This window comes from Corvus brachyrhynchos, unplaced genomic scaffold, assembly GCF_000691975.1.
Source record: "Corvus brachyrhynchos isolate BGI_N302 unplaced genomic scaffold, ASM69197v1 scaffold191, whole genome shotgun sequence".
Taxonomy (NCBI): Eukaryota; Metazoa; Chordata; class Aves; order Passeriformes; family Corvidae; genus Corvus; species Corvus brachyrhynchos.
The window spans coordinates 2473513-2483718 of record NW_008236487.1 but is presented as its reverse complement, the minus strand read 5'-3'; the positions used below and the strand labels follow the sequence as shown (position 1 = coordinate 2483718).

Here is a 10206-nt window from a genome sequence, read left to right as displayed (position 1 = left end):
AACAAAAAAAAAAAAAAAAAAAAAAAAGCCAACCAAAAAAAAACCCCGCCAGAAACCAACCTGAAAAGAGCTTGCATCCTTAAGGAGAACAAAGAAAATAAAAGCCATATCTGAAAATCGTAAATAAACAGGACTAAACTAGCCAGATTTTTCAATGCTTACCTGAACCAAATAAATCTCTAAAACTTGTAAATACTGACAAGTGTCACTTCAGATCCTGTTGAAGGATTCCCTAAACATAAAAGACAGGTTGGTCTGTTGTTAAAGCTTTTCTCCCTTGCTTTTCCACTGCTGAAAGTAATTGAAAACAGAAGACATGCATCTTGGTGCAGCCTAACTTTTCAGGAACAGAAAGTGTAAGTGTAATTATATACATCACACTGCACGTCAAGTTTGCTCTCAGTTGCACCCATCTACCTTCACACAAAGCCAATTAAAAACAAAAAGCACCAACACTTAAGAGTCATATAAAATAGATTCAAAATATACTCTGGAGCACCTATTAGGTGATACCACTAGCAAGACACCCTTAATAAAATCCACATGAAGATAGCACCACTTTTCTTAGGTGAGGAGTGCTGGAGAAGACACACATTCATCATGTACCAACTCACAATGTTACATCAAACAAAATAGTGTCACAAACAACAAAAGAACTCTCTGCCCAAAGCACAGCGTTGTATAGAGAATACATGTGATTTCAAAGTCCGAAGGATGCGCACATAGTTCAAAGAGGGCACACACAGGGAACAGATCTGAATTTTTACTATCTTTGGTACTGCTTTAAGTCCATATTACTTGGGTATTTATATTAAAAAGGAGACAGAAATATCTTTGGAGATGACTAAGCAGTTTCTTGATTTGTATTAAGTACCGAAAAGCAGCCTTGCCAATTTATCCATATTTAAGTTTCTACAACTTAATATAAACTCACTTCCAAGAACTACATAGGTCTTCTTAAAGTATGTGCAGCAAGCAGTCAATGCTGTGCCAGCTGGCAGATTAAACAAGCCATTAAATAGGCTCCTACTGAATTTAAAGGATTGTTTTTCATCTTTTCCCTCTCTTCTCCTCTACATCCAGATGTATTATTTAGGGAATATTTTCCAGTACCAGTAGAAAAAGTAAAAGAAATGCCCTTGGCACTTAATGAGTTTTTCCTCCAATGTGGTCTCCTGCTGCACTTGGAATTTATTCCGTTACTGTATGGCTTGCAGTGGTCCCAAAATACCTCAGACTATGTGAAAAGATGGGGAAAATGTGTTTGAGGTAGGTATGATTCTTAATTAAAAAGTAGGGATGGACTGGGGTGACAGATCCTAGTGGATGACTTCACTCAGACCATCACTATCCCAGTGTGCCATCCCACCAACCACATCCTGCACCCCTTGTGCAGGAGAACAGCACCGTTCCCTACCCCGTAGAGCTGGGACAGGCAGAGTCCACCAGGATTAAGGACAAGGCCACCACCAGCCTGGAGCAGGCTGGCAGAGTAGCTCATTTCTCTGCCATCCCTGCAGGACTTCAGTGATGAGAATTAAAAAACAACTGTGGTAAAGCCCTAGGCCTCCACAGAACAGAGACCTTCAGCATTTCATTTTTCCTTCAGAGGTTCGATCTTAAAGTTGTCTGAACTTCATGATCTAGCAGTATTCAGAGGATCAATGAGTCTAGAATAAACACTAGCTAAATACTAAACCAGCCCTGGTGTCATCTACCAAAAACAAAAAAAAAAAAGCTAAATAACAGTATTTCAGATAAAAATGCCCCCATAACAGGTTTCCAGATAAAACCTCCCAAAAGATCCAAGCTGTACCTACTCCCTGTGGCCATTTCAGGCTGACTGGAACTACAGGCAACTGAAGGAGTAGCAGTGGCTTCTGAAATGCCTGGAGAATCATTTTACAAAAATTGGAATTTTTAGGCCTCCCTCAGTATTTAAATTCCTGGGTAGTAAAAAAGAGTTCGGTCGCGTAACCCTGCTACTGAACAAGAAAATGAAGAAGGCCTTAAAACCAAGTATAGGCACACAGCCAGACGCTGAGATAGCCAGCACTGGAACTTGCCCATGACTTGGAGCATCTCCCTTCCCAGGGACAAGAAGCCCCTTCAGGCTCTTGCTCAAGCCCGGCCCCACAAGGAGAGTGGACCCCTTGCATCCAGGCAGACCCAGAGAACATCTTGGCCCATGCAGTGACTTCAGAATTCGGCTCAAGCAGGGTGTGATTTGCCAGAATTGTTCTGGGGGGTCACAAACATTCCCTGCTCCCTTCTTAAGGGGTAGTTTAGTTCTTAATTGTAAAAGCTGAAGTGTAAAAACCTGTGTTTTGCATGTATTCTTTGTTTCTAATCCCCAATATCCGTAAGGGGACTCCCTTACTTGGCGAGCAGTTGGGATTCATTAGACCTTTTATGATGATTCTTTCTGTTGTGCAGATATATGATGAATCTCAGATGTTTAAATAGCATATAACAGTGCTCCATTGACCTTGCTGAGTACAGTTGGAGGGGAAAAAAAGGTAATTTTCCTCAAAGAAATGTTAAAAATGTGTCTCCACTATAGCACAGATGCAGAGGATAAAGAAACTCCAGAGGGATTAAAATATTTTAGATTAATTTGGAAGAAGGCCACATTGTGTAAAGCCTGGTTAGTTTGGGCCTTTCCAATTCCACGCCGTATAAACAAACCCATTTAAACTGCATTTGTTAGAAGGAATGTTTTAGAAAAAAAAAAAAATCCCCCAAAGCAGTTGTAACTCAAATGACCTCCAGTTCTGGATTCTCTTCTTACTGCCTAAAGAGCAAACATATGTACAATATATTCTAGCCAGAGCTTGTGCAGTTGCTGCATGATTCATACTGCTTGAAAATTAAATCATTTAACTAAAGGGATTCTGGCTCCCTCAAGCAAGGTTTTAAAACTGAAGGAAGGTTGGTTTTGGAGCTGCCTTCCATACTTTGAACAAGAGCATTGCTTATAGATTTTTTGCTTTGGGCTGGGTGGAAGAAATTAAAAGATGAAAGTAAGTTGAAAGCAAGAGATGGAAAGAAAGAGAAAAAGGGAGGACAGAAAAGAATCTGCAAGATCAATACAACTATATAAGAATGAACCTAATGTTCAGTGTGTCACTGACTGGCAGAAGCAAGTCCTTAAATGTTTACTTACTTTCAAGGTCAAATTTTGCCAATTTTACTCCAACAGAATAGAGTTTTTGCTTGTAGAGTCTTCCAAAGAGACAAGTAAGAGAGTGATTCTAAATAACTATTCTAAATATGGTTATTTGGAATCACAAGTAAAGATTTGACCCTTACAAATGAATCAAGTTGAGACACAAATGAACATGAGGGTAACTGGACCAGCCAGAGGGGGAACAAAGTGAAACACACACGGTTGAGTCATTTTGCATGATTAGCACCTGCAAAACAGTGGGCATTTAAAATAAAGGGATTTTCCTCATCATCAACCGTAAATCCCAGAGTAACTCTACCTTAGGAATAACCTATCTGCCATGTGGCTAAAGAGGCTTCTCCAGAAGTCCCAGGCCTCCTTGTGTTGTTGAAATGGTACCCAAGTACTTGACTGTAACTCGGTCACTGCACAAACCCCTCATCCCAGGGGATGGCAGGTAGCTGGCACCTCCGAGTACAAAATGCTGTCTGTCCTCTCCCAAATACCCAAAAGAGCCAGTATCACTTCACCACTGAATGTCAGCACCTTGGAGAGGAATATGGCAACTTGATCGAAGTTCAGAACAATACAACTCAATAGTTTAGAACTCAAAATGAGGGAAAAAAGTTGTTCTCGTTAAAAGGAATGTATTTTCAGATAACAAAAAGATTAATTTAAATTCTGGGATTTGAGGGCTAGCATCCCTTCTCTTATTGAGGTTATTATGAGATATCCTGAATATGAGATTGCAAGAGGCTATGATGGTTCTGACCATAAAACTCAAGTGGGATGACGGCTTCTGCAGCTATCAAAGATTTGATAGCACATAATTTTCTGGCTACAACACTACCAGTGTAAATTCTCCATGTCATTTTTTCTCTTGATTGCTTCTTCACATTTGTGATTAACACATTCTCCAGCATCTCACACATATTTTCACTTTGACTGCATCTGTAGCCAGCCCTGTGCTCCCATAGTCAGTCTGCTGGCATAGATGGAAGGGATACATTAAGCTCTCCTTGGAGATACTCCAGGTTTGCAGGGATAGAACCATAAGGAGAAAGCTGGCTTCTACATCAACAAAAAAATCAATACAGAATGTGGAACTCCTTGTGGTTGGGTTTCATTCTTGAAATGTCATGTATGGACCTTTGTTTGTTGACATACCACGCTGCACATTCATGAAAACAAGATGTTCCCTTGTCACTTGGACTATCATGGTAAGACATTTTAAATAAATACTTCACATAATTTCAGAAACAGATGTTAGACAGTAAAACTGGATGTTTGCTATAGAAATGGCCAAGTCCCATTCAGCAGTGCTTGGAATTTTCTATTTTGTGCTTCATATTATCAGCAGCAATGCATGAAAACTCAACAGCTATTACAACCTCAACTTTTCTTTTGAAACGTATTTATCTTTAAAATTTACGAGTAGAAGTGAGTATTTTTCAACACACTTAACTCTGCCTTTTCACTCACATGCCTGCTACAATTCCACATCCATGTATTTTATATTTTCTGCCTCTTCAGTGGGTTTGTTTGCTCTACCATCTCTCACAGTGGCTAAGAAAGTCTAAAAGGGACTCAGCCTCAATTTTGCTTCTCTTAGCAGTTCTATCCTCAGTGTTGCTCCTCATAGTACTCCTAGTTAAGTATTTGTGCACTTATAACTCCATATTGCCCCTTCCCTGATTGATTGAAATGGAGTATGTCTGGTACCTGTAGCAATACATTTTGAAAACTTACCAGTTCTCAGTCCAGTGGCAGCAGTAAGATTAATTCAATTTCTTAATAAATCCCATTGTTTCAGTTTGTTTAGGTGCTACAGCCAACTTTATGTTGCCTGAGGTAGCCAGGGTTAGTGTGGTGTTAAGGTCAGAGATACACAGTAGGGCCACAGATGTACAGTGATATCTCAGAGCTGATTGTTACTTTTTTAGAGGCTATGTAGACATTTTATGGAATAAAATGGCCTGAAAAATTCTGGTAAGAAAAAAAAAAAAGGGCGAGAACAATTAATAAAAAAACCTAATTAAATTAAATTTTACATTGGGATTTGTAGACTTTTCTCGGGTCTTGCTGTTCAGGATTTTCTTCGTACTTGCAAGGAAAACTGCACTTAGAATACCCTCACTTTTAACACAAGGCAAAAACATGACAGAGATTTGTCTCTCAGTGATAAAACTAGCAAAAATAGAACACTTACGATAACCCTGTCTTTGAAAAACATCACTCAAAAGCCCCCCGAGCTCCATGTGCATGTTGCAGACTGCACATGTCACATAACTACAGACTATGATATTTTTGCCTGAGGCTCCCCCATTTAACAAAGGGAAACACTGCTTTCAACAAAAGATGCTATTCTAGTTATGTGCCCTTTTACCCTGTCAGAGAAACAGCTGGTATCATAAAGTCACAGCTAATTTGTATCATGTCTGCACTAACAGTCAGATTTAGTTTGTATCAAACTTTCAAAGTTGGATTTAATACCAGTTGATGGATGACAGCTTTTCTTGCCTCCCCCCTTCTCAAAACATATTTAAACATTGCCTCCCACATTAAAAAGCCCTCCCCATATTCAAAATACAAATGGAGTCTTTTACATGTTCACATAACCAAAATACATGTTAAATATAAATGTTTAAAACTAGCAAATTGAAAAAATCCTAAAGAAGGGTGAGGTGAATATTATACCAGCAGTTCTGAGGTTCGGTGACAAATAAATTGTGCTTTAAGACAGACATGTGGATACCAAGTGTAATGGAAAAGAATTTTCTACAACAAAGAGCAGAAAAAAGCCCTGCCTCAGGTATTCTCTTGCAGTTTGGGGTATCTGTTCTCCTAAAAAAATTTCCAGTCTGCCTGCAGAGACTGTAAGGGCTTTTTCAAGGTCAGCACTCAACAATTTAGGGAAGACCAATTTAGTGGGGGTTTTTTTAGGAGACCTGTTTCTCATTTAAGCTATTAAATGTCATCTATTTCCATTTTAAGACCCCTGTAGCAGAATGCCTTAACTGCATAAAGGGACCCCAGTGAAAGTGAGAGTCAGGCCAAAGACTTCACAGGTCCAAACCCACAGAGCTCACGTGAGAAAAAGTTGCAAAAATCAGGCTCTTGTTGGAAAACAGGCATGGGGAAACTTCCAGAGGGTAGGAGTTCAAGCTCAGTTCCTATCAACATCCAACAGTTCTGGTGTGCTTCTGAGGCAACTTCACCACAACACCTGAGTATACAACGTGAGCTGCAGACAAGATACTCTTAGGAGATTTCAAAAGTCTCACTTCAACATTATATAGAAGTATTTGGCTCTTTCATTCTGTGATCTGAAAGCATCGTCAAAATGCAGGCAAGGAAAATCTTTGTGATGCTGCGCAGTATAATTATTATCAGGGGTCTGAGTAATTGGCCCCATACATCACAGAGAGATTGATCTGCTCTGTGAAGTTACACACACCAGGGGAACAATGGCCCTGGGAGGTTCAAAGCAGCAGTATCAGAAAAGCAGTTTTAAAGTGACAGGAGAGCTTATTGTGATGGAGCTGAGAACGGGAAGCTGTCAATGAAGACTGAAGAACCCCAGCTCCCAGCCTATCTTTCCCTCAGCACATGCATTTCCTGACTTAGAAGGGTAGCCCTGCACAGAGGACAAAGACACAGCTTCTGCTGTGCCCAGGCTGTGCTTGGCACTGCTCTCTGATGGACTCCCTGCCGCTGGACAGACCAAAAGCGCAGCATGTTCCTGCCACATCCTCTCCAGCGAGCTCTATCTGCTCCCTACCTACTGGGAAGATGCAAATAATCATCTCCACGCCCTTCACTCCGAGCACAGCAGTAATTCTGCCCTTACATATGATCTTTCTGCTTGCTCAGAATTTTTATAATAATTTTTTTTTTCAAATGTTCTTAAACCTCTATCTGACAAGGCATGGTTTATCAGAAGCAGATTTCTCTTCAGCTACTCAGTGTGTCCATTTTACTATTCCTAAGTACTGTAATTTCTGGAAAATAAAAAAATATTCTTCATCCAAAACTTGGAATGAGTCACAATAGGTTTACTTGTTTGGGTTCACCATTAAATGAAGAAAAACTGCCTGTATCTAAATGATGCTCTGGCTTCGTTTACAAAAGTTGTAACACCTCTTCAGCAACCCAGGGTAACAAAAAATCCACCAGGTTCTCATCTCTCACAAAAGAGCTTTTCCCAAAAAGTGGCCCATCTGTACTCAGAGGTCACCTGAGGTCCCAGAAGTCACAGGGAAACTCAGGCAAGATTGAGTTCTGCCCGTCCTTTTCCAAGTAGGGGAGAGGATGGATAAGAGAAGGAAGAGCATATGTTCATCTCACTTTACCTCATCACAGTAGAGCCATAGAAAATATCTTCAGAGACTCTACAGAAATGCTTTCAGGCTTGATTATTGGGGAGAAAAGCCAACCAAACCCATTCTTACACAATGTTTCCTAATGGCAAACATCTTTCAACAGAACAAGCATTTCCAAGGGAAAATAAAAAGCAATCATCACTAGCCAGTGACTTTGAACCTTAACCTTTGAGGGTAGCACTTATTTTTGAAAGTAATTAATATAAGCATGTCAGATTGCCTTCCACAGTCAGGTTTGACTGTATTCAAGAACTAACAGAGGACTTACAGGACTGTCATGATAATACTGAACTGTTACTGCCTTTTATACTCAGATAAAGAGATGTGTCTCATTTCCAGGACAGAGATAATGCTGGTGTTTTTCCTCTCCAAATGAATGTTTTGGTCCACACCACTTGCTTTAATGATTTTCTAAAGGCAACTAATGGCCTTTTCCATGGTATTTTCATTCACATCCCCTAAAACCCATCCTCCTGTTCATCCAACTTTGCCATGTGAAAGGGGAGGTTAAAAATGGAAAATATGATCAGATTTTTCCTTTACTTCTTTGGGACACAATTCTTTTGTCACCTTGACAAGTACTGGGCACGCAGCAGAGGGACTCCAGCATGAGAGAGGTGGCACTTACCCTGCATCCTACACTGGCAGAAGATGACTGAGTCCCTGGATTTTCAGATGCATTTAGTGAACCAAAATAAGGAACCAGCCCCAGTTCAGCCTCAGTTTTGAGGGGCTGAAGTGCCTTCTTTCAACACCACAGCCTGCGTGCTCAGACCTGTCTCCACATACAACTCCAGCAGCTGAGGTATCAGAAAAACTCTGGAGGGCAGTCACTGCTCTCTTTGAATATCCTATCCTTAGCACAGGGGAAAAGAGCTTCCATTTCTGATCCCACTTGCTTTTGGACACTATGGCCTTCTTTTCCCGGATTCATATTTTGGAGGAAATTAAGTACTTCATAAATGCACTACTCGTGGGAGCATGTGGGAACTTAGACATCTCATGGGAAGAAGTGTTCCATGGGAAATTTTGGAACATTTAGGCTGGTTCTGAATCAAAAAGAAATCCTAATTTTGAAACATCAGCATTTCCTACAACTGGAAATACCAGATTGCATCTGGCTTCAGTTCTGAATACACCCCCCAACAAAGGCTCGAAAGCAATGCAGAACTGCAAAACAACAACCCGGGCTGAGAACAGCCTGCAACAATTATCAGCCCATTCAGCACTTGCACAAACCTTCTCAGAAGTGTAGACAAAGTTAAATTTGCTTCCCCAGGGACGATGACAAAAGCAGCTGAAATAGGCCCGGACCCAGGAATCCTGATAGGGAGGGAAGGCTGCTTCTAAGGGAGCTGCCTCAATGCTGGGGTGATATTTCTGACCCATCATTCTGCTGTCACAGGCACTGCCTAAACTTTGAGCCAGGCCACAGTTTGTCTCCACAGTCTGGAATTTCCGTATATTGAGGGGCTAAAGTTTACACTCATTATAAACACTTCCTTTAAATGGTTTGTGAGCCCTCACTTGTTCTGGCAGTGAAAGAACAATGTTTGTAAAAACATGTCTAAGTCTTCCATGTTTTAAATAGTGAGTAAACACAGTTACTTGGTCTCTCACCTACTTCTCAGAGCCTGCTTACTCTAAAAAGAAGACACAACAGGATAGTAGCACACCAGCATATGATCATAACACAAGTAAATATGATTTAAGACTCCCATTGCAAGAAAAAACTTGCTAAAATGCAGTGGAGAAATGGAACTTCTAAAAGAATGGCCGTACGCTGACAAAATTATTACTGTAAACACAAAGATTTTGAGCTGAAAGTAAAATTCAATGTGAAATGCTTTAAATCTACTATCAGTTCTGAACAAAGTCATCACCAGTATCAGTGACACCAGAGGGACAGGAGCCAAGGGTCTGCTGCAGGGCTCTCCACTGATTTTCAGAGGAATTTGGATCAGTCTCCAAAGAAATAAGAAAACACACAAGAAAAAAAAGCCTCAAAACCACCCCCCAACTTCTGAATACCACAGGAAAGGAAGTCTGAGGTAACTTCTTTGATCATACTCACAGGAAGGCAGTCAGAGGAAATATTCTGAGCTTTTCAGTAACAAACCAGCTGCTTGATGAATCAAAATGACAACTCCAGAAAAACGAGGTGATCTCTGTACAAAAGCAGGAAATAAAGAACCTTATTTAGCAAAGGCATAATTACTCTGCATTCTTCATTCTTCTTCCATAAAGTCCTCTTTAATGACACTCCTAGAAAGTTTTGGGGTTTTTTTTAAATATGGAATAAAACTCAAAAAGTTTGCAAGACACCAACTAAACCCACTGTCAAAAGCTCTAGAAATTAGAATTTAACAAACGAGATTCTGATTTCCCAAAATCTCTTAACGAAGTCAGTCACTAAAAGATCTTTAAGAAGTGAAGCTGATACAGACTTGCTGTTAGTACAAGATGAAACAAACTCTCTGACCAGCAGTGAATTTCCACAGCAGAGCCAGGTTTCCAGCACACCCCCCTGAGGATATAGGATATTCCCTGCAATATAAAACATGTTCAGGAAAGTACTCTGCAAAAGCAGATAAACAGTAAAATTACAGTCTTTAGATGATATGAAACTATTCCATTTAATAAAACTTAAAGTCA

General features: G+C 40.2%; 1 protein-coding gene across 1 annotated transcript in view; it reads right to left on the bottom strand.

The window, feature by feature from the left end:
* The window catches only part of CALD1 (caldesmon 1), a 178402-nt gene that overhangs the window by 97118 nt on the left and 71078 nt on the right, over window positions 1-10206 (bottom strand). Inside the window, 1 exon segment of the mRNA XM_017726269.1 lies at window positions 9626-9719. The gene's annotated coding sequence lies outside the window, so the exon portion shown is untranslated.